The sequence below is a fragment of the Balaenoptera physalus genome (assembly GCF_965194825.1).
Source record: "Balaenoptera physalus genome assembly, chromosome: 8".
Classification (NCBI taxonomy): domain Eukaryota; kingdom Metazoa; phylum Chordata; class Mammalia; order Artiodactyla; family Balaenopteridae; genus Balaenoptera; species Balaenoptera physalus.
This window is the reverse complement of record NC_138887.1, coordinates 82,230,240-82,255,563: the sequence shown is the minus strand read 5'-3', so window position 1 is coordinate 82,255,563 and position 25,324 is coordinate 82,230,240. Positions and strand designations below refer to the sequence as shown.

Here is a 25,324-nt window from a genome sequence, read left to right as displayed (position 1 = left end):
TAATGCAAACCACTCATTTTGGCAGATGACTAGGAACCACGACAAGAGGAAAAGGATGCAGAATTAACTCTCACCACCTATGTACTGGAGATCTCATCTGAGCAAAGGAAAGGCCCTGATGGAAATTTTGCTTTTTATTGAAGCTGATTATTGACTCATAGCCATGGGATCACAGGACCCTCCTTCCCTGCAGGACCCAGATGACAGCCACTCAGCCTACCTGTCTCAGCTGCAGTCACAATGCTGCTAGCTGCAGCATCCTACCTCTCAATAGAGTGTTGTGGGAATCAAAGGCCATTACTACACCATTGAGACTGACCCCAGCACAGTGCCGGCAGGTGCCAGACACACGAAATGATGGATAAAATGTCATCATTATAACTGACAGACGGCAGGGAGAACAGGAAGTGCCTCTTCTATTCATTTCTGGCCTCGTCCTCAAATATAATCATTTTCACTATATCTATTATCAAAAAAAAGTACATGCTCTAAAAATCCTATAGTAAATATAACAGAGCTTATGAAAAAAAAAAACAAAACAGACTGTTCAAGACTGATGCAAATTTGTACCCAGAGAATTAACAAAGCAGGTAACAATTACAAGTTAAAAATTACCAGCATGGTTAAAAACTAATTATGAATAAGTAAACAGGACTAGCAGATAATATTTATACACCCATGTTCATAGCAGCATTATTCATACAATAGCCAAAAGGTGGAAATGACTCAAGTGTCTACAGACAGATAAATAGATAAACAAAATGTGGTATATACACACAGAGAAATATTATTCAGTCTTAAAAAGAAAGGAAATTTGGACAGATGCTACAACACGGATGAATCTTGAGGACATTATGTTAAGTGAAATAAGCCAGTCACAAAAGGACAAATACTGTATAATTCTACTTATATGAGGTACTTAAGAGTAGTCAAATTCATAGAGACAGAAAGTAGAATAGTTGTTGTCAGGAGCTGTGGGGAGAAAAGGGAGTGAGGAGTTCGTGTTTAATGAGTATGCGGTTTCAATCTGGGAAGATGAAAAAAGTTCTAGAGATGCACAGTGGTGATGGTTGCACAACAATGTGAATGTTCTTGATGCCAATATACTTAAAAATGACTAAAATGGTAAATTTTCTATTACGTATATTTTACCACAATTTTAAAAAGAAAGAAGACTTCACTTAAAATCTTAAAAGGTAAAGGTGCCTTGACTGAAGAGGAGGGACAGAGGAACTGAGGCTGCTGAGTTGTAATGACAAGGGCGAAATGCACACAGCTCAGAGAGAGCCGTGCAAAATCACTTCTTGAACAGAGCACGCAGCCAAAACGAACCAAGAACGAGGTGAATGGGTTCTGTGTTCTCCCCTGCCTTGAACTTGTGGAGTTCTGCTGGATTTCTGCACTGTTGTAAAATATTAAAATGCTGGGAACAACTGACTTCCATATTACCCTGACATCATTCCCATACTTATAATCATAATAGCATATGAGCTAACCTGTGTTACAGAAATACATGTTGTAGCTAAAACGTCTGGTATTTAACATTTCCAATAATACTTCCTTAAGACTACTGAAAGAATGGTGAGCTTACTAAATTGTAATCAGCCCAAATTTTGCAACTACCCCAGCCACAGCAATGACCTTGCCTACACCTCCACCCACACACGTACACACTCATGCATCCTTACCTGTACATTTATTTTGAGTTACTTTTTTTAGTTGAACGTCTTCAATCCATTTTATTTATTTTTTTAAATTTTATCTTGAGTTACTTTTAATTGCTTGCCTTGAATCACTCTACTTCCCTCAGATCAATGCAGACATTTTAATTCAGTCATAAAGGGAAAAACAGACAATTTTTGGGTCCTTCCAGTAGGCTGCTGCTATTTCACAATCCAACAGGAGAATGTGGTAATGCATTTTTGCTGTCTTTAAATGAGGCTACAGAACCGTCTTTGGGTTCCCCACTGAACCCAGTGGATTCCCATTGAAGGTCTGGAATTGGTGCCAGGGGCACAGACCCTGCTTCTCCTTCTGGGAATCACACTCGGAATTTCAGACTGCTCCCACTTAGGATAAACTTTCTGGGGGTCAGAGAGCCAACCTGCCCCAAAGTCCTTTCCTCAGTGGCCATTATCACCCTTCACTGTGAACCCTAAGGAAATAAGAGACTATACTTTTGAGGAAGAAGAGGGTGAAAGACAGAAGGAAGGAAAATAGCAGGGAAGGGGAGGGCCCCGAGAGGTGCTGGAGTGAGGCTGGGATGCGAACAAAGTGTTGGCCATTTGGCCTCTGGGTCCCTGGGGTATGCAGAGCTACGGTTACATGCTGCTGGTTTTCTACATATGCCAGGAAGAAACCAACCCACCAAGCAAAATAAATACATCTCTAGAAAGGAAAAAGTGAAGGTAAATGTACTTCAAGTATCTATATTTATAACATAACAGCCAGTTATACTTGTTCCAATGTTAAATGGTCCCTTTTGCCAGTTGGTAAAGGAATATTCTGATTTATGCCGTACACTTTTACACCAAGGTAAAGGCGCTCTATGGAGCTTTAAAAAACCTGATATAGAATACACGATCCCAGCAAAGTCTAATGACATGTGAAACAAACATGCTGCCACCAACACAAAGGGCACAAAGTAAAACATCAAAGCTGCTTAGGAACCGTGAACAGACACAGAGGCACGATTTTCTTTCCCTGACAGAAGCCATCCCCAACTCAGAATGCTCATATCTTACCAGTGACCTCCATGAGTTGGAGAGGGCAGCATCTTTCTAGGGTAGCAATGTGACGGACCACAGCCCATGGGACTTAGGGCAAGGTTATGTGGGAATCCACACACTCACCATTGTTACATCATGTCTGGCACAGGGATAATTTGATGATGGTGTGATCAATGAAATAAAAATTCCTTAATCAGACACCAAAAGCTGGCCACTCTAATCTATTCCCAAGAGAAATTCTTGCCCACATGCACCAAGAGACACATACCAGAATGTCTGCAGCAGTACAGCTTGTGATAACCAAAAACTGGAAACGATCTAAATGTCCACCACCAGTAGAATGGATAAGTCAATTGTGGTGCACCCACCACCCACAAAGTGGAATGCACAGCAGGGAAACGAACAGATCACAGCTACGTGCACCCGCACGGATGATCTCAGGAGCGTGAGGATGAGTGGAACAAAAGGGAGCTGCAGACAAACACACGGCGTGTTACTCAATGTGTATGAAGCCCAACGATGCGTCTGTTTATGGATATAAACATATGTGGTAAAACTCTCCACAGAAAAGCAAAGAAATGACGAACAATGATGAAATTTCCAGCAAGCAGTGATCTCTGTGTGGGGAGGGCACAAAGGGAACTTCAAAATAACGGTGTTCTCTTTCTTGGGTGGTAGGCATTTGAGCATTCCTGGAATCATTAATTCTTTATATCTTACACATATGTTGTGAAAGTTTTTGTAGTAACGCATTTTATAAAAATACTATTTTTATTTATTTATTTATTTATTTATTTATTTATTTATTTATTTATTTATTTTTGGACTCCGACTCTTTCTTACAAGGATATTCCCTTAACACAGGAAGAAAGTAGAACATACAGGACATCTTCGAAGGGGGCTCCAAAAATACTGTTTTAAAAAGCTGCCTGATTATGAGAGAGAACTATAGAATCATTCATGCCTCAAACTGAAGGGATTGCAAATGTTCAGGGGAAGGCAAAAACAAAGGGCTGTCATTCCAGAGCTTTCTCCTGCCCTCACACAGTCCAAGGTCTGATATTCCCAGGGCACACCTGACTCTTGATCCTGTGACTGTCACTCAGATAAGATGAACTCTGAGTTAAACATGGTCTGGGAGCTGCTGAGTGTACATAATCCTTCCTCTTTCTTAGAAGTGACCAAAACACATCCGCTGGGCTGAGGCAGGCGTCAGCAAACTGCAAATGCATGGGCCATACCCGGCCTGACAGCTGTTTTTGTGCTACCTGTAAAACTAAGAATGGTTTTGACTTTTTTTTAATGGTTGAAAAATATCAAAAGAATAAAATTTTATAACATGAGAAAATTATATGAAATTCAAATGTAAGTGTCCATAGAAGTTTTTTTTTTAGTTTTTTTTTTTTTATTATCTATTTTTGGCTGCGTTGGGTCTTAGTTGTAGCACGCGGGATCTTTCGTCACAGCGTGCGGGCTTCTCTCTAGTTGTGGCATGCAGGTTTTTTCTCTACTCTAGCTGTGGCACACAGGCTCCAGGGCACATGGGCTCTGTAGTTTGTGGCATGCAGGCTCTCTAGTTGAGGCGTGTGAGCTCAGTAGTTGTGGCGCGCGGGCTTAGTTGCTCTGCGGCATGTGGGCTCTTAGTTCCCTGACCAGGGATCGAACCCGTGTCCCCTGCATTGGAAGGCGGATTCTTTACCACTGTGCCACCAGGGAGGCCCCAGTGTCCATAAAGTTTTATTGGATCACAACCACATTCATTCACCTGTGGCTGCTTTCGTGCTACAACAGAAAATGGAGTAACTGCCTAAAGTATTTACTATCTGACCTTTTGCAGAAAAAAACTTGCCTCCCTTGTCCTAGAGAAAAGATTAAGAAGTAAATCAGGTCAGGTACAGAACCTAAGACACAAAATTTGCTTCTGTGCTTATATTGGACCTCATTTCATATGAAATATATGGCTGCTTATGAGACTATATAATAAACTATAGTATAAATTTAAAAAACAAGGAATATTCTGGCTAGAATGGGGAGACAGGCCCAGACAGAAAGACCATCCAGGGCATGAGATCTACACAACTATCAACACTGGAATACCAATCTGTGTTTTGAGCAGACAAAGCAGAAAGGTACACCATTGTGGAAAAAGTCACGTAGTTCGAGGAAAACAAACAAAAACGTAACAGTTATTCGGAGCAAAGCTGTTCTCCCATCAGGTGTGAAGCCATCAAGTGTGATGTCCTGACAACACTGCCCCCGTGACAGCTCCCTGCGACCCGAGCCGACTATACTATTCGACAGCACAACAGGAAAGTGGCAATTCTGTGTAGCCCTCTGTCAGGCGGATCTACTAAGTAGATGTGACCGCATTTTATCAAAAAGAGACCATGCTCAGGCTTACTGGGTCTCCAGTATCATCTTCTCCCAGGAGCACAACTAGACTGTGCGTTTGCCAAGTCCAAAACCTGCGCCAAGCAAGCCACGTTTTGGTACCCGTGGAGAGCACGATGAAATGTGCGTGCCATCTGCACATCCTAAGACACTCAGAACAGCCCACGGTCAGCTGCTCAAGCTCGGGGAGAACAGCTATGACAGTTGGGCATGTGAGCTGGCTCAGGAGCGGGGGCTTAGAAACAGGGATTGCCATCCCTCTGGGCCTCCTCTCCAAGGTCTGCCTGACCCAGTCCATCTAGAAGCCCTGACTCACCCCCCACTGGAGCTTTAGGGTTGCCATGGCAATGACTGTCCACAGAGGAAGGAAGAGGCAAAAGGTCAAAGGTCAGCATGACATGAAGAGTAGAGGCTAACAGGTTGTGAACACCCAAAAGAGCATCTACAGACATGAAGCAAAACTTTAAAAAGGTGAAAAGGTACAAGATGCTGGATTTAACCTCAAGGGTGCCGTTTAAGTGCCTACCTCTGTGTGTTGGTCCCGTGTCCAACTGCTGACGGGAAAGAGCCTCTGCTTCTATTGCACAACAGCACAGATGCAGCCCTGAGCTGGGGATCAGGAGCTCTGATCCTGCCCTGAAAGCTCGGTGGGAACTTAGCCAGGGCAAAAGCTGCTGAGACCAGTTTGGTTTTACAGTCGTCCCTAGGTATCCACAGGAGATAGGTTCTAGGACCCCCTCTGATACCAAAATCTGAGGATGCTCAAATCCCTTATATAAACTGGCACAGTATTTGCATATAACCTATGCACATCCTCCTGTATACTTTAAATCACTTCTAGATTATAATAATTTATAACGTAATTATTATTATACAATGTAAATGCTATGTAGATAGTTGCTGGCACACAGCAAATTCAAGTTTTGCTTTTTGGAACTTTCTGGAACTTTCCCCCCCAAATATTTTCAATCCAAGGTTGTAGAACCCATGGATACAGGGAGACAAATGTAATTATAAAAGAATAATCAGTACATTTATATAAAATATTTTAAATGATATATTTTATTTGTATATAATTTTGGAAGGTAATACATTCACATAGTTCAAAAAATCAAGATGCTTTGGAGAGACACACTGAGAAATCTAGCTCCCACCCCCTGTCCCCCATGCATCCCCCCCACAATAGATGACCATTTTATCGGATCTTTGGTGTTCACTCAGCTTCTCTTAATGCGTTTACAAGTAAATACGAATACATGGCCTTATTTTTCTCTCCCTTTCTTACACACAAATGTATATGCTGTTCTCTACCTTACTCTTTCCCCTAACAGTATAGAATGGAGATCTTTCCACATGGGCCCTCTCTTTTCTCTGTTACAGCTGCAGAGTGTCCCCCTGTGTGGCTGGACCCCATGTGCTACAGTGGACACACAGGCTGTTTCCAGGCTCTGCTGTCACAGAAAAACGTGCAACGTGCAACCTTAACCAGAGTTCACTCTCTGTGTGCAGGTTTGTTTGTAAGATAAATTCCAGAAGCATATCAGAGATTTTAATTCCCCTTCCCCCCAGGCTCCTATTTTATAAATCATGTTTATTTTTATCAATGGCTTTAGTCACTGATGAGAAACACAAGAGATGGGAACTGGGGTAGCAAAAGTCTTGGAATCCTTTTTTGGTTGGCAGTGTTAGAGAAAGAATAATAGTATGTGCCAAGACTGTCCCGTGGTCCTGCATCTTCTCCTCCTCCTCCTTGCTAACACTGACAAATAAGGAGCTGAAAAAAGAATAGCTGAACATATGGGATATAGAAATAAATGCTCTTAACAAGTCTTTGAAAAGGGAAGCCTTGAGCCCTACTGCCCTGCTGGTCTGTGGTTCTGAGGTTGGGGACACCAAGAGAAACTCCAGGTGTTTCCTATCTCTGTTGTCATATTTATTTATCTCCTACACCAGTGTATTTCCACATGTACCCGCTTTCCCCTCTAACATGAGTAGGGGTGGCTGAGGGCTGGGAGCATGAAGGATCTGTGAGACACAAGCCAAACTCAAGGTGCTTCTTACCCTGGCCACCCTCAACTAGGAGGTTCAACTCAAAACTTCTTTTTATTCCTTTCATGTCAGGCTGTGTGAGATGTTAGGAGTGCAAAGATATTATCCTTCTTTTTTTTTTTTTTTGGCTGCACCGCACAGCATGCAGGATCTTAGTTCCCCGACCAGGGATCAATCCCATGCCCCCTGGAGTGGAAGCTCGGAGTCTCAACCACTGGACCACCAGGGAAGTCCCATGATCTCTCACCTTGAGAAACCTACAAAAAGTCAACCCTGGGATGGGCAGTTCGATAGTTGCCAAAACACAGAGATGAGCACAGGACACAAGAAGAGAGCCTCAGCAAGGATGGGTTACCTGGCCCACTTGTGCTGCACTGACTGTAGAGTTTCCAAGTGTGGAAGGGAACAGAGGCAGCAGGTGGAAATTAGGGCAGCAGGATGTGGCGGGGGACTGTGGAGGGGCGAGAGGCAGGGACAGAAGATGAAGAAGGCATGTGGACGGATAACTGCTGACCACCTGGTAGACCCTGCTCAGTGGTGCTCAAACTTCTGCCTGCACCAACATCACCGGGGAGCTTGTCAAATGCACATTTCCCAGGCGCAATCCACAGAGGTCAGATCTAGTAGGTATTAAGTGGGTTCAGGAATCCACAACAAAAAATCACTCTGAGTAATTCTGCAGATTATCCAACTTGACTTCAGGAAATGCTGCTGAAGGCAATGGAGGTGTAGGGTGACAGGAGTGACAGGCAGGCCTTAACCATCCAGGTTACTCTGGAGCTGGCAAGTTACGAGGAGATGGGAGGCCAGGAGACCAGTAAAGGGGACGACGCTGCACGAGGCCAGGTACATGATGATGGGGCTGAGGGCATGGGCTTATAGAGCAAAAGACAGAGTTAGGGTAGAAGTGAATGGACTTATAACTGATGCCCACTGTCCAAACAGGCACAGAGCAGGGAAGGAGCCCGATCTGCCCAGGGTGGAGGCCAGCTGCCCAGAGGAAGGATTTTTAAGTTGGGATCTGAGGATGAGCTGGCATTAGTGAGATACCCAGGCAGATGCATGTAGGCTCCTGAAATTCACAGCCAGTGTTCTAAGGTAGGTATATGTCCAAACCTCCTGGGGCTGCCACAAAGCCACACTGCGTGTGCCCTGAGCATATCTATTAAAGTTTCTCCTGCCTACCACCCTGGTCTAGGACAAGCTACAGCTATGGGTACAGTCACAGAATCTCCAGTATTCCAACAGCAGTGCCAGAGAGGGGCACCATGGCCCTGGTTTCTGGAAGGGTAGAGAAGGGGAGATCCTGCAGCCTTTCTGGACACTTTTCCTCCAAACCCCCATGTACTTAGAAGGGGGAATGAGGGAGTGGGCAGGAAGGAGAGAAGGAAGAAAAGAGCTGCTGCCCTGTGACCTTTGCCCTCTCCTGGCAACCCCAAACAGAAAAGGGTACAGTGCAATGTGACACCTGGTAGTGACAAGACAAGGGGGAACACATACTGCACAGGTGGAGAGTGACCTCACATCACTTCCTCCAGGTGTTGCAGAATTCTCCTAAGCATCCTGTGCCCTGCCAGTTACCTGAGGCCTTCGTCTATGAATTTATTGTTGGTGGAAAAAGAGTCTTCTTGGCGTTTTCCCTGTGGCACTGAAGTTCCAATATCCAGGTGCCCTGGGCTGGAATCTCGAGAGAAGCCATTGCCCACCGGGCTGGGGAGAAGCGTTCTCAACCCTCCGCTCTCAGAATCAGCGGGGAGCTCTGAGCAGCACACCCGTGCCTGCCTCCCCAGGCCGGCAGAGGGGCATCTCGGTGGAAGCGGGCGTAGGAACGTCTTCAGAGCATCTCGGGTAACTGTGACGCACAAGGAGGGCTGAGCGCACTTTCTGGGGAAGTGAAGTGGGTGAGACTCCCGGCTCCAGCCCGCGGAACTTCCGTCTGTGTGTATACTGGTACATTCTGGAGTTCTACCTACAGTTTCCTCCGAGGAAAGCTTCTGCTGATTTTTAAAGCCTGCAAACCACTGTATATAGGTAAGTTTCTATATAATCGTAACCGTGTTCCTAATTTTATTTTTTTAATTATTATTTTATTTATTTATTTATTTTTATTTTGGGGTTGTGTTGCACAGCATGTGGGATCCTAGTTTCCCTACCAGGGATCGAACCCGCGCCCCCTGCATTGGAAGCACGGAGTCTTAACCACTGGACTTCCAGGGAAGTCCCCGTTCCTAATTTTAAAATAAGGCATCACTACCTCAACCATCCTTACAGCACTCTCAGTAATTCTGAGCATGTAGCCTACTTATATATTACTTACTGGTAAACTATACAGAAGTAGAAATCTAACAGTATGCACATTATAAAGTATAGCTAAAATAGAAATATTAAACGGATGAGATAAAATTCACATAAATAGAAGTTCAGGGGATCGCCAGTCCCCACTGGCCCAGCAGTGGTCGGGGGAGGGAAAGGCTGATTACCAGGGTGGGAGGTAAACCACTGAATCTCTCAGATTAAAGCCCCGGAACATTGCTCAGCTTAAATATATTTTGAAAATGCATGTGTGAAGAAAATAGAGGACCTCCACAGGAAAAAGCTGGTTTGCAGGTGAACAGATGGTTAATGGGTAAGCTCTTTTAGTTCATGCAAAGAAGGCATTTCTAATTTAGAGTTTTAAGATCCCAGGAGATCAGATGGAAAAAGAATCTTCCCTTTAGAAAAGTACCATGGGGCAAAATGCCAAGGCTATAATCTCTTTTCCAGTTTAAGTTAAACCTCTGGAAAACAAACAGGAGTTTTCTCTTGAACAAAGGCACAAGAGAGAAAGGGTTCTAGACCTAAGGCTTCCTGAGACCAACACAACACACAGAACACACAGTAGGATCATGTTACTTCCCTGGGGCAATTAAACAGGAAGGCAAGTCAGCGCCTCAGAGACACAATTGATCTTCAAGGGCTGCTGACCAAGTGCCAGGCACTGTGCAGGAAGCTACGACCAGCAAGGAGCAGGGCACGCCCTACCTTGCAGGGCTCATGGTGGGTACATGAGTAATTACAGTAATTTCAAATCCTCCGGAGTTGCAATTTCAATAATTACTCATGTACCCACCATGAGCCCAAAATTGGGGCCCAAAATTAAGAGGGCCTCACAGGGGCCCTGTGCTGGCACCAACAGGAAGAGAAAGGGTAGGAAGATGGTCCCAGGCAGAGCCCAGATGGGAACTGGAAGAATTCCTGACTGGCAGGAACATCAAGGGCTGAGAGACGGCTGGAGAGCTTGAGATGAGACAAGGGACAAAGGAGGGGTGACAGTGTGTGTGTGGCAGAGGGGGCTCCCTGGGAGCACGGGGAGTGTGGAATCTATGCAAAAGTCCCATGGGGATCCACCACGGTAGCATCTTCAGAAAGGTTAGGTCTTCCTTTTAGAAGTCATACTCTGACTGCAGGGTGTGGAGTGGAGCGGATGGGAGGCTCTGCAGGAGGCCTGGACCAGAGCCAGGCCTCAGCCAGCGAGAGGAGAAAACAACCATAGCCACAAATAATGACACAGATGATGGTCATGGTGACGATGACACTGGGAACCAGGGGCTGTTGTCAGTGCTTTACACCTATTAATTCAATTATTTGTCCCAACAACCTCTGGGGAGGTCCACCATCACCCCCTTTTCTGGGACAAAATGAGGCACAGGGAGCTTAAATGACTTACCTTAAGTCAGGCACTCATTGAAAGGACCAATGAAACAGACGTAAGAATGGCTGAGAAGTCAAATAAGGTGTCATCTAAAGCCTAGAGCAGTAACTCTGTGATTGCTTTAGTGGGATAAAATTTAAATACCATGAAATCACTAAGTGTACAATTCAATGATTTTTAGTAAAACTATAGTTGTGCAATCATCACCACAATCCAGTTTTAGAACACTCAGATCCTCCGAAAAGTCTCCTTGTGCCCATTTGCAGCCAATCCCTATTCCCACCCCCGGCCCCGACCACCAAATCCACTTTCTGTCTCTAAAAATGTATGCAGTAACATTTTAAGTCAAAATATATTGAATCATTTGGGGATTTATTATTTTTCCTTCCACTGAAGACATTCAAAGTACCTAAGAGCTACTTGAGGAGAATAAGGCAGCTTTATTTTTAGGTTGTACAATTTTATACCATATGCTATTTCCCTCCCACCTCTTTGTTCCTCACTGAAAATGATTTATTCTGCTTTCTGGCATTAGCAGTTTGTTTCCGAGTATATTTATAATAGAGTCAAGCACATATCAAGCTAGCACGATCTAGAGTCAAATACAATTATCTTTTTAATGTGAGATGTTTCTCTGTACACAAAAATAACCTTTTATTTCAAGTTTTCATTTTTATTTCAAGGGGGTCATTACTACGGAAAAATTATAACATCTCCCACAGGAATACAAACACTAATACTTGAGTAACTCAAACCCTGCTAATATTTTTTCCTACCTGTTCACAACTGTAACAGTGGTACCTCCCAGCATCTGAACAGAAATAATTTTTCTGTTCTGTAATCTGAACAAATTTTATTCAAATAGCCATTGCATAAGAGAACTTGCTGAATTTACCGGGCTCCCATGAGACCCAATTTTTCTACCATAAAACAAGGCCCAGGGAAAAGTAGTCCTACCTCTTCTCTCCTTCTTCCAAATTTCTGCTCTGTTCTGGGCTGTGTGAAGGAGGGAGTCTTCTCCAGGCCCTTCTTGAAATGATTTGCCATCAAGCAAGTGCATCGACCTTCCCTGGGAAGGCCTTGCTTTATCCTCTTTACCCTCTTTAGGAAACTTCCTTCCATGGGGCCTTTGCTTAGCTTCCCTGCCCTTGCCACAGCCCCAGCCCTGCCCCATCCTGGGCTCGCCCTCATCACCAAGGAGGTGGATCCATTTGTGGTTCCCAAGTTCCTGCTTTATTTGGAAGTCCCAGCGAGGGGCACAGGTGCAGAGCGGCCCCTGGGCCTCACCTCCTCAGCCTTGCCTTCTACTCTACACACATCCCCCCAGCTCCATCCACGCCACTCACTCCATGGCTGAAACTGTACACGTCCCAGCCTCCAACCGCCCCCCCCAGCCCTCCAGCTGCAAAGAGTCACCCACACTTCTTCAACCTTGCTGGGACCGGGTGGTCTGCCTCTCAGCCCCTCTGGCTCCCCTCTTTCCGTGTCCAGCCTGGGCCCCAAGGTCCAGCACTTCTATGAAGCCAAGGAAAAGCTACCAGGTCAGGCTGGGCCCTGGTCCCCACAGTGGTCACACTGCTCTTGACGTCTCCCTTATGAATAGCTCGAGAGCAGTGACCCCTAACCGGGGATGAGTTTGCTTCCCAGGGGACATTCATCTGGAGACAGTTTTGGTTGTCATACCTGGGGCAGGGGGTGTTCCTGGCATCTAGTGAGTAGAGGCCAGGGATGTCGATAAACTTGCTACAGGCCAGCCCTCACAACCAAGAATTACCTGGCTCAAGGTGTCAATAGAATGTGAATCTATGAAAACCTCAAAATGAAAAAAATTTTTAAATTCAAAATTGCCAAGGTTGAGAGACCCTGCTCTAAAACACATCCTTCTTTACATGTGAGGGCGAATTTCAGCCCGTACTGACTAGTCAACTGTTAAGTTTGTTTTAATCTTAAAAATTGATTTGTGTTTTGAAGAGGACTCTTAAGAGAGACATGTAACAAATGTCCTTTGATCCAGGTGTCCACACTTGTGCTGGGTCCGGACATGAGCCAGGTATATAACCATTCACCTGGTAAGAGCGATCAGAAGGCAAAGAGAAGGCCAGGGTCTTGGAATGGGCAGCACATGAAGAGCCCTGAAAATACAAACCATGAAGAACCAGTAGCAAACGCCAGCCTCTATTTGTCCAGTGGTCGCCTGGCAGAGAACAGCCTGTCACAAGGCCAGGGAGGCAGTGACTGATCCCAGATCAGAAAATGTCCAGGGCAGGTGGGTTTCAACTGGGCTTTGTGTGGTGCAGGCCCCTCCTGGGCCCTTAACCCAGAGCAGACCCCCTCTTATGGGCTTTATGTGTTGTACTTCCAGATGAGACTGCATTTAAAAAAATGTTTCCTTGGCTAAACAGAGTTTTAAAACCACTGGTCCAGGGGCTATATATCAGGGTGTATCAGTTAAGATTCTTTTTTTTTAAATTTGTTTATTTTATTTTATTTATTTATTTTTGGCTGCGTTGGGTCTTCGTTGCTGTGCGTGTGCTTTTTCTCTAGTTGCGGCGAGCGGGGGCTACTCTTCGTTGCGGTGTGCGGGCTTCTCATTGCGGTGGCTTCTCTTGTTGCGGAGCACGGGCTCTAAGCGCACGGGCTTCAGTAGTTGTGGCATGCGGCTCAGTAGTTGTGGCTCGTGGGCTCAGGAGTTGTGGCTCGTGGGCTCTAGAGCACAGGCTCAGTAGTTGTGGTGCACGGGCTTAGTTGCTCCGTGGCATGTGGGATCTTCCCGGACCAGGGCTCGAACCCGTGTTCCCTGCATTAGCAGGCAGATTCTTGACCACTGTGCCACCAGGGAAGCCCCCAGTTAAGATTCTTAGTTGCAAGAAACAGAAAACAACACTGGCTGATTTAAGCAGAAAAGTATTTCATTAAAAGGATATTAAGGAGCTAGGGTTGGACGATCAGGAACAAGAGGCAAACGTGACCCAGAACTATGGTGGAAAGGACCCCACTGTCTCAATGCCAAATCCCTGATGTAGCAGCCTGTGCAGCTAACAGTAACCAGCCCTGGACATCGCTCCCTGTCACCAGCCATACTCTCTCTCTCACACGATCCTGTGCAAACTGTCCCGAGGGCCACAGCGAGCTCTTCTTTTTTTTTTTTTTAATTGTAACAACTTTTTTCTTCCCCTCTGCTTCTTTTTATAAAGTCCCTATAAATTGAAGTTTGGGTGGATGTATTTAAATATTTCTCTTTTTTTAACTTAAGTATAGTTGATTTACAACATCATATTAGTTTCAGGTGTACAACATAGAGACTTGACATTTTTATAGATTCGGAGTGAACTCTTCATAGTTCTTGAGTTGTTAGTGCCACTGGCTCCCAACTCAGAGATTAGAACGGACACACTGACCTGCAGAGCCCAGGCCCTGGCTGCAAAGGATGCTGGGAAAGTGAGCCTTTGCATTTCCAGCTTCCCCCATGGGTGGTGGACTCTGCTGCCCATCGAGTCTTATAAGGACAGAAATTTTCTAAGCGCAGAACGGGTAAAGTGGGAGGGACAGCGGGATATAAGGGCTCTGGGTCCTCAGAAAGAACAATGCATTGACAAGAGGGGAAAAAGGGCCCAAGTATTATTTATTTATTTTTTTGGATGTTTTAAATGTTTCATATCAAAACTAAAGGTCCCTACTTGGATGCCAAAAAACAAACTTCACTGTTTGGCCTAGAACTATGCAAAAGACCAAGGACATGGAAGCAGCTACCAGGCCACTTGGAAACCTGGTTAAAGAAAAAGAAACTTCTAATTTTCACCTGGGTTGCTTTTAGGTGAAATCAGATGCCAGTACCACTGGGCTTGGCTGAAACTAACCAAGGAGGAGAGCCTCCAATAATTAGTTAGAAGGCAGTGTACAGCCAACTGCATACAGGTCTTCCCAACTCTACTTACTCACTGAGAAAGTAGAAGAAGCAAAGAAGCAATTAACAGTAAAGATAAAGATCTATTTTAAAAGATGGGTGTATTTATAACTCACACATACCCAGACACTCTGTGGGTGGAGGCATGTACAGACATATGCCTGTGGTCAAACAGGAATCCACGGACACGTGAGGAGCAAAAAAGATTTGCAAAAATGGGACTCAATAAAGGATGTTTGAACTATAAAAGATAATTCCAAGTTCTTTGATCTCAAATTTGACATAAAATAAAGTCTGACTCACTGCTAGGGTTGCCCTGAACAAAGAAAATTAATTTTAAATTTAAACATTTATAATTTATGGTCACTACTTTTTTTTGGTTTTTTTTTTTTTGTTTAAAGCCAGTGGCCGTGTTTTGGTTTTTCCACCGGGATTGCTCATATTTGTATACCTACTCATACAAGAAGGGCAATCTGAGATTTAAAAAGAAGAATTGATTTATGCTTGAAAAATATGAATCATGGAGAAAGGCAAAATGAACTAAAATTATTCAGGGTGAGACTATAAGGTGGAAGGAGATTGAACTGAGGTCTCCAAACATACAGAGAGAGCCTCAGAGAGGTTCTGACTGGCTGGTTTTTACTTCTAGTAGGAAAGACTTAGAAAAATGGGCCTAAACTACAAATAAGGGATGTACAGTAAGTGAAGGAAGAGTATCATGGTAATAAGAACAGTTAAATACTGGAATGAGTAACAGAGAAAACTCTGGAACTTTATTCCCTGGGGATTTTTTAAAAACAGGAAATCAAAGTATCTAAGATCTAAGCTAACACAGAATGCACAGGACCTTCGTGGAAATATAAGTTAAGCTTTATTAAAAGTTCCAAAAGAAGACATAAATAAATGAAGAAACATAGATTTTCCAGGAAAAGGTGACTTATCATTTCAATGATGTCAAATTGTCTCAAACTTCATGTATAAAGTCAATGCGTTCCCAATCAAAATTCCAACAGGATATTTGAGAAACTCAAACTGACTGTAAAACTTATCTGGTTAGAGAGGTTTTTTTTCCCAGCGTGCACTATGCTCCCTGTCTCCATGCTTTGCTCCTGCCAGCCGCTCTACCTGGAATGCCCTTCTGCCTTTTATTCCCTCAGCTAACTTCAGTCACCTTCCAAGATTCAGTTCAGGCTGCTTCTCTTCTAGAAAGCCTCCCTTGGACCTCTAGCTTGGGCTAAGGGATGCATCCTCCACAGCTTGAGTTTACACCCTGATCTTGGCATCAGGGTTAGCTATTGTCTACCTACCTACCTACTACTATCTAACCCTGAACTGTGGGCTTGTCAAAGGGCGGGGCTAGGTCATTCATCTCTGGATACCCAATACCTGGCACAGCCTGGCACAGGACATGCTTAATGAACTGGAGAACTTTCTGGTAAGGTAACACCCAGATGACAACGCCTACGTACTGAGCACCTACCACGTGCAGCTCAGGGCTAGGTGCTCTATAGACCTCTGACCTTCTCCACTGACCAGCAAGGTTGCAGTCTGACAGCCCCTATCACATGAGGCAGCCAAAGTTCAAAGTTGGTTACGCAGCTTGCCCCAGGCCACCAGGCTAATAACGGGCGGGGCCACGTTTGGAACCTTGGCAGAGTTGGCTCCAAAGCTCTTTCCAGACCCCGCCCCGCTCCGCTCCCCACGTTCTCCTTCCTGTTGTGGAGCGCCTGCCACGTGCCGGTGCGCAGGATGATGGCGCACGAGACAGACCCAACCCCGGCCCCGCCTGTGCAGCAGCGGAAGAGGGCTGAAGCCCAAACCGGCGGAGAAACCAACAGGAGCCGGCACAAGAAGTGAGCGCTCTTCACCGCCCCTCAAATCAGAGCCTGACCCAGGGGGTCGGCCCGGCAGACGCTCCCCCCGACCTTCCCAGGGCATCCATCCACACACCACATCTATCCGTCCATTCCAGACGGGGATCAGGCACCGGGGCACTGTCTCCTCCCACGAAGGCCCCGGCCGCTCCTCAGGGCCTCGGCCCCGACCCAGGGAAGGTGGTCTTCACGGCGTCACCCACCCGCCCCATGCCAGCCTCCCCGCTGACATCACCCTTGGGGCCCACTTTCCCCGCCAGGCTCAGTGGCCGGGCGCTCGCCTCACAGCCACCTGCAGTCAAGGGCAGGCACCCACCGCCCCAGGGAAGCCAGAGCCGAGGCAGCCACTCCCCTGCTCTCAGGTTAGGGAATTTTTTAAGCAGAAAAACAAGGAAGGAGAGTTACCTGACCAGATGCCACGGTATTAACAACAGTGTGGTTACAGCACTGGAACGCATGAGTTGACACACATTAAATTTGCCATGCACATATGATAAAGGATGATAAAGTGCGCATACAAATCAGTGGGGAAGGAACAAGTTGTTTGTGGATGGGACTAGAAAAATTGAAAAAAAGAAAACTGGATCCTGACCTCATACCTACTCAAAGGTAGACTCTAGATAGAGTGAAAACTTAAATGCAAAAGATAAAACTACACAACTAAGAAGCTAAGAGGAAAATGTAAGAATTAACTTGGGGTGAGATGGATTTGTCCAACAGCATCCAAAAGGGGACTGAGAGATTTAACCACAGCAAAATTAAGAATTTCTGTTGTGTGCAGGGCACCACAGACAAAGTTAACAGAGGGTGATAAAGTGGGAGAAGAGCTCTGCAATCTCTGAGACCAAAAAGGGGACTGGCATCTAGAATGTGCATGAACATTACAAAACAACTGAAATTTTTTAAAAAAGCAACTTTAAATTTTACAAAATGGGCAAAAGCTGAGAAAAGGTGTCCCCCAGAGGGGAAATCTAAATAGCTAGAAAAGTATGTGAAGGACATGGTGGCCTCACTGGTAGCAGGGGGCCTGAGGCAGCCTGGTTCGCCATCACCTGGGGATGGACACTGGCCTACCCTTGCACGTGGCCCATGACTAAGCAGCAGTCAGGAGCAAAGAACTAGCTGGAAACCATAAAAACACAAGGTTTTTTGTAGATGAAACCATTATGTTTTTCAAAGATATGTCTAAGGTCATATATTTAACACTGTGCACTGGGAATCTATGGGAGGGGGATGAATGGGGATGGGGATGAAGAAGACAATTTTTAAATAAAACCAAAGAGAAGTGGAGCCTAGCACTGATGGATGAGAGAGTGCCATAAACTTAAGACTCTTAACGATTCAATGCTCTACAGCTGGGTTCAAAAGAATAAGGATATAAACATTATACATATCATTTCATTTGTCTGGGGTGACTTAGGCAGAGTCCTGTGGGAGGTTCCTTCCTGGCCCAGGGTTCTGGAATTTGCAGATCTTATCATGAACTATCTCCAAATTACCTCTCATTGCAAATCCTGGCATAGGATAACGTTACATTCTGACTTTGGAAAAAAGTAAAAAAGTGCTGAAGTTCCATCCAAAACACATAATTTAAATGTGAATATCAAAGGACACCAAGTGCTTCTCAAGGACAGTGTTACAAGTCCAGTGCAGCCAGACCGCTCCAGCCAGAATATGTAATGAAGCACACCACATGGAATTCTCCAGGTTCCTTCCCAGATGGGGGGTTTGTTTCTGTAGGATGGGAGGCATTTTTTCCTATTACAAAACAATTATTCTAGGTTAGGCTCTGGTATAATGATCCTGTGACTAAGGGGCAAGGAAGAGGGGAATATGGAGTGAAAAGGGAGTCAGCACAAAGATATACTTTATCAGCTTGGAAACAGGTGTGAGAACAGGCCACCCAGCACTATGCAGACAGTTCTCCAAAGAAGACATACAAATGGCCAGAAGACGCCCAGTATCACTAATAGTCATTAGGGAAATGCAACTAAAACCCCTAATGAGATACCACTTCATGGCCATTAGTATGGCTATAATAAAAAAGAAACAACAACAGGCGTTGGAGAGGATGTGCAGAAAATAGAAGCCCTCATATATCACTGGTGGGAATGTAAAATAGTGCAGCCATTCTGGAAAACAGTCTGGCAGTTCCTCAAAGTGTTAAACATAGAATTACCATATGACTCAGCAACTCTACTCTTAGGTATACACCCAAGCGATATGAAAACGTATGTCATACAAAAACTTGTACATGAAAGTTCATAGCAGCATTATTCACAATAGCCAAAAAGTAAAAATAACCCAAATATCCATCAGCTGATGACTGGATAAAGAAAATGAGGTATATCCATATAATGGAATATTATTCAGCCATAAAAAAGAAAAATACATGCTACAACATGGATGAACCTAAGTAAAAAAAAAGCCAGACACAAAATGCCATATATTACATAATTTCATTTATAGGAAATGTCCAGGACAGGCAAATCCTCAGAGATAGAAAATAGATCAGTGGTTGCCTGGGGCTGGGAGGAGGGGAGTGACTACTAACGGGTATGGAGTATCCTTGTGGGTGATGAAAATGTTCTGGAAGAGTGGTGAGGGTTGTGCAACTTTGTGAATATACTAAAAACCACTGAATTGTACATTTTAAAGGGGTGAACTATATGGTATGGAAATTATATCTCAATTTTTAAAAAATCCTGTGTCCCCAAAGCCCTGCATTCCCGACCTCACTGGATGATAGAATTGGATGACTTCCTCAAGCGCCAGCTGGGCCCTTTTCCAGGAAGCACCTCCCTTTTTAACTTGTCTCTCACACTTTCTAGATATAAAACACTAGGAAAGAACTGTCCCCTTCCTTAACCTCCTGGTTCCATCTCCAGGTTTATGGATTCTCTGCCTCTGAATATAAAAGTGTTTGGGCTCTGAGTAATTCTGCCCAGCTCTGAACTTCTGCTCTACACTCACCAACCATGTGACTTGGGCAAGTTTACTTAAATTATTTAAGTTTCCTTATGCGTAAGGTGGGAATACTTTGCCAACCTCACTGGGATGGTGCAAACATTAAGTTAGTTAATGAATATAAAAGGCTGAGCAAGAGCACATGGGGCAAAGTAAATAGTCAATAGATGTCAGGGGTCGTTTCTCCTTTCCACAAATGCCTGAGCGTTAGGGTGCTGAAACTAGGCTGTATGTACAGTCTGGGGGTACAGAGGGCATCACACAGGCAATGACAACAGAATGCCTGTTATGGGAGGGGAAACGCAGGCCAATAGGGGAGCCCATAGCTGTGGTGCTTAACAATGTCAGGGACAGTCGAAGTTGAGTAGGTTTCACAGTGGTCCCTCTGAATCACACCTTTCCACGGCCATGCTAAAGGGCACTAAAATTCTAAAGGGCAGACAAACTCATGTGTCACCATTACTTGTAGCCAAGGGCAAGCAGAGAACTTGGCAGAGTGGAGCCGCTGCCTTGGCGGGGGTGGGTAGAAGGTTTCAGGTCATTGCTGGCATTTCAGGAGAAAACCAAGGACTGGCAAGGTGGAAGGAGAGAAGTTCAAGGGAAACAAATCCCAGTCCCTAACTGCTGGTGTATACTTGCCGTGGCCCGGCCAGAAAGCCGTTCCTCTTGTCCAGCAGACTGTCACTCCAGGAACTCTACGGCAGCTTTCTCCAGCATTTAAACTGTTAAACAAGTACTTGAAATCATCACTGCCCCAGGAAAAACCAAGAGGAACAGGCTTCTCACCAAAAGCCAAAGAGGAAGTCCCTGGGCGATTTCTCTTACACCATCTTGTTATGGGCTGAATCATATCCCCCAAAACCAATATGTTGAAGTCCTAACCCCCAGTACTCTAGTATGTGACTGTATTTGGATGCCATTAGAGTAGCCCCAATCCAATAAGACGATGTCCTCATGAGAAGAGGAAATTTGGACACAGACAGGTACCGAGGGAGGACCATGTGAAGACACAGGGAGATGACGGCTATCTACAAGCCAAGGAGAGAGGCCTCAGAAGAAACCAACCCTGTCGACACCTTGATCTTAGACTTCCAGAACTGTGAGAAAATAAATATCTTTTGTTTAAGCCACCCAGTCTATGCTCCTTTGCTCTGACAGCCCTAGCAAACTAATACAATCTTACCTGTAAAAACAAATACTTTTCCTTCTCTGAATTGAAGGGCATTTGGTAGAAATAGTGACCATTTTCCCTCTCTGGAGAAAAAGCCTAAGGGTTGGAAGGGATTTTGTGATTCAGAAGAACTGCATACATTTAAACATATAGCCTTTGTCAATATAATCCATCAATAAAAATACCACAGTTATTTTGATGAACACAGATATGTATCTGGAATCAGGGGTTATGGGTAATCCTGCAGTCTTATCTCTCACTCATCACCCAGTTTATTTCTATATCTTGCTTTGGTAGGTCAATGACAAGAAATTCCTGATTTTCATAGATTAGATAAATAGTTGCAAATAGTAACATTCTGAACAATCATCTAGAGTCTCAGATGTTCTTCAATTTACCCAAAAGTCTAAAGGACAGAAGCACCTTTTATTTCCAAGCTGAAACTCTCACAATATCTAACAACTATTTGCACTTTTACTGTAAGTGTTGGAAGCATCAAAACTAATACAATTCAAGATTACAAATCTACTCCAAACAGTCCTGCCTGGCATTTAACAGAGCCCAGTGTGTGAGTACTGAGACACGAGTCTCTTACACAGTTTCACATGTATGAACATGAATTTAACATGAACAAAAATTGAACTCGAACATTAAATTCAGAACGGTTAAAAAAGACAGTACAGAGTTACAAACTCGGAAAGATGTTTTATACACCATCGACTCCAGTCCACCTGCTTGTTAAATCCCTCCCAGCTCACAGTTATTCATGAGTTTCATAAGCGGGCCATCTATGGCACTGAAGAAAATGCTGACTAGTACAGGTATTATTAGGTCAAGATTGTTTTAAAGAGCTCATTACTCCTTTACCTCTTTTATTTCTAAAAGTTGCACGAGATTTGGGGGAAGAAACTGGGTCAATGAACTCCTGACCTTATAACTAGTTATATTTTTGAGTCAATCTTCTAGAAAAAACAACAGTGCATCAGTAACAACCCACAGTTACTGCCAGGGGTCTGCAATGTACATCCACAGCAAATGCTGTCTCTAGACTCCAGAAATAATGTAACTTGAGCCCAGGTACTAGTGTTCTTAAAAACACAACAGAGGTTGTCCTAACCAACCTCTGCTCAAGGGATCCACCAGACTGTCCCCACTCCCTTCGTAAAACATGCTGAGAGCTGGGCACCCGTGGCACGCTGAGCTCTCCCGGAGGATAAGCTGTGCACTTCCCCTCTCGAGTGGGGCATCACATGCTCACCCAGGGTCAGCTATGTCTGTCCCCAGACTTGTTTTTGTCAGTTGTATATATTACTGTGGCCTTCTAAATGTGACACAGACTGTCGAAACAGGAATGTGAGCAGAAAAAGTTGTTTCTAAGAAAAGGAAGATGAATGTTAGCCAAGCTTCTATGAAAGCAAATTGTTTCAAGAGACTGCTGTCAAAATAGGTGTGGGCAAGATGATTGTAAAAAGACTGGAAAGTCATAAAAATATAGTATTCCACACTCAGATTGCTTTGCAAATACCCTTGTTCCACTTTGAATAAAGAAATACTGGATACACACACACACACACACAAAATGATATTGTTAGCAGCATACTTATGCAAGATCACGACTAGGGAACTCAAACCAAGGTGGTTAAGGGAGCACCTAGTCCAGTAAAAAGGCTGGGGTGATGAATAAAATACAAATTTGTGGAAAAGCATTAGTGAACTAACAGTAGCTTTTTATCATCAAGCCTTGGAATCTAATTGCTTGGATTATAATCCAAGCTCCATCACCTAAAAGCTGTGTGACCCTGGGGAAAATTACGCAGCTTCCCTGAGCCATCTCTCCTCTATCTGTAAGAGGACTGATGATGGTATCCAGTGTAAAGCCATCAGCCACAGTAATTATCAGTGTTAACTATCATTGTTTTTGTTCTTGGTACAACTACTACTACCACCACGGTCACGGACACTGAAAATATAATCACCATATGTGGAGGGGGAGGGACACGCAGTATTTCACTGTTTAAAATGAGTCCTCAAATTAAAAACAACTGGGAACCACTTTGCAAAGAGCTAACCAGTAAAATGACACAATGACCCGCAGCTGCAGAGGCTGCTCACCAAGCAAGGAAGGACAAAGCCCCAAATCTACCGGCAGGTGAGTCCCAAGCCTAATCACTGGTACTTAGAGGCCACTAAAATTTTTACTTTTTCCCCATTTAAGAAAACAGAGACTGCAAAAATATTTAAGTCAGACTGAATTTGCTTAATGAAAATACATTCTGGGGAATTTTTTTTTTTTTCATAGAGAATTGGATAAGTATTTTTAAAAACAACAATCCACCTGAGCCCTCCCACTTTAAAAGACACCATGCTTTTAGCATAAGCTGAGAAACACGAAGTAGTGACTTCACCCTCCAGCTTTTGGGTGAGCAAACCAGATTCAGATCCCTAGAACACAATAAAACCACACCCAAAACGCACACAACCTTCAATGTGACCACGTGAACAACATTCTCTTGGCATCACATTTCAGGAGTTTACAACAGCTTCTAGATAAAACAATTGAAGGCCCAGTTTAACAGCTTAATCAGGTAATGGCTGAATCAAAATAGAATTCGCAGGAAACAAGGGCTTGTTGGAAACAAACAACTGAGCAACAGAGGTAGGCAGCTGTACTCAGTAAAGAAAACTCAGGGTTTCTTTACCCAGTAGTTTAGTACAAGGATTCAAGACTTCTTTAAGGGCTTCCCCGGTGGCGCAGTGGTTAAGACTCTGCCTGCCAATGCAGGGGACACGGGTTTGAGCCCTTGCCCGGGAAGATCCCACATGCTGCAGAGCAACTAAGCCTGTGCGCCACAACTACTGAGCCTGTGCTCTAGAGCCCGTGAACCACAACTACTGAAGCCTGCACGCCTAGAGCCCGTGTTCCGCAACAAGAGAAGCCACCGCAGTGAGAAGCCCGTGCACCGCGACGAAGGGTAGCCCCCGCTCGCTGCAACTAGAGAAAGGCCGCGCGCAGCAACGAAGGCCCAATGCAGCCAAAAATAAATAAATAAAAAATAAATTTAAAATTAAAAAAAAAAAATTTTTATAATGAACCGCTTACTCTGAGCACATCTCCCCAGGGTTTCTACCCACTGGAGTCCAGCTGTTTGGCAGCTGTCAATCAAAACATTACAATAAAAACTGCCATCCAGATCAGGCCTGTGTACAGTCATCAGGAATAGGATCGGGAAGTCTCTGAGGTTCCTAAGTATTTGTTGAGGGCTCCAAACAGAGCAGGGCATTTCTGTGGCCTATCCTGGATGTTCAGATAAGACTCCCTGGTGTGGAATTTCCACTAAGCTGCACATGACTACACACAGACCAGGGTGTCCATGATGAACACATCACATTCGAGTGAAATGCATGATTTTATTTGTTACTGGCAGAGATTGTTATTAAGGAACTCCAGGATGAAATCTTTTGTAAGGTAGGGTAATTTTGAAAGAAAAATAACACCTACCTCAACGCTCTTCTCTCCCGTGAGGCACCGTGTATGGGAGCCTGCCACGTTCCCAGTCTGAGCATTCCAGAGCCGAGCCCGGGCGGTGGGCCAGCTGGACCCCTGCGTGTCGGGAGCTGCCTCTGACTTCCTCCTCACCAGCCGGCGGCAGTGGGAGCGGCGACTTGCACGCCGACAAGACCCTAGCCGCTCAGACCCCAGCCCCGCCCTCCGGACTAACTCCTCTCCAACCACCTGACTTGGTCCTGTCCTCCAATCCTTCCTCTGTGCTGAGGTCTCCACCCACCTGCGAGAGCCAATCAAACAGGTACCAGACCCCTGTGCTTATTAAGCTTGACCTCCTCGTTCAAAACACTCATCCCCCCCCAACCCCCCCCACCCCCACCCCCCGGTAAGTACCTGCGAACGTGTCTCCTTGTAAGACTGTGACCTCCCTGATGCCAGGGCGGGGTCTCCCTGTGCCTCTGACCTCACCAGGTAAGTGCGCGATCAGTGTTGAATTTAACTTATGGAAATGTCTTTTGATAGAAATAGTTACCTAAAACTCCCCATATATGTCCTTGTTCTACGTGTACTTGATACTAAACAGCAGAAGTGGCCTTGTCAGATGCCCAGTGTGTGGTTAGGCCATTTAAGATGGCTGTTCTCTTGTTCTCTGTACAACCCCTGCTCGACCAGTCCCTGTTTCACTCACATGACTACCCAATCCTCTTAATTATAGGGCTTAATTAGTCCCTGGTAACTGATGAGCACACCGGACGTCAATTCCCCCCTACAAACGATAGCCTCCTTCTCCAGCAAGTACCAAAGACTGCTGCCATGTCCTGCCCGCCGTCTGCCGAACAAGGTGGGGTATCGATCCAGGACCCTTTGTGTAAGATTCCCCAGTCCAATAAACAATTGATGTCTTTGTCACTGTCTCTGGGCTCTTTGTTCGTCTCGAGGCTGGACTACTATAAGGCTTGGAGGACTGCGGGGTATAGCCCAACACCCGGGCTGCACAGAGGACCACAAGGCCTCTTCCTCCATCCACTATGGACCAAGATCCC

General features: G+C 44.9%; 1 protein-coding gene and 1 long non-coding RNA gene across 2 annotated transcripts in view; one reads left to right on the top strand and one right to left on the bottom strand.

Moving 5' to 3' along the window:
* Window positions 1-25,324, bottom strand: part of EEPD1 (endonuclease/exonuclease/phosphatase family domain containing 1) — a 115,755-nt gene that overhangs the window by 81,230 nt on the left and 9,201 nt on the right. The window lies entirely within an intron of this gene.
* LOC309665583 lies at window positions 13,755-25,187 on the top strand. Its single transcript, XR_014266541.1, has 3 exons — window positions 13,755-16,617; window positions 24,300-24,582; window positions 24,997-25,187. It is a non-coding gene; the product is annotated as an uncharacterized lncRNA (long non-coding RNA).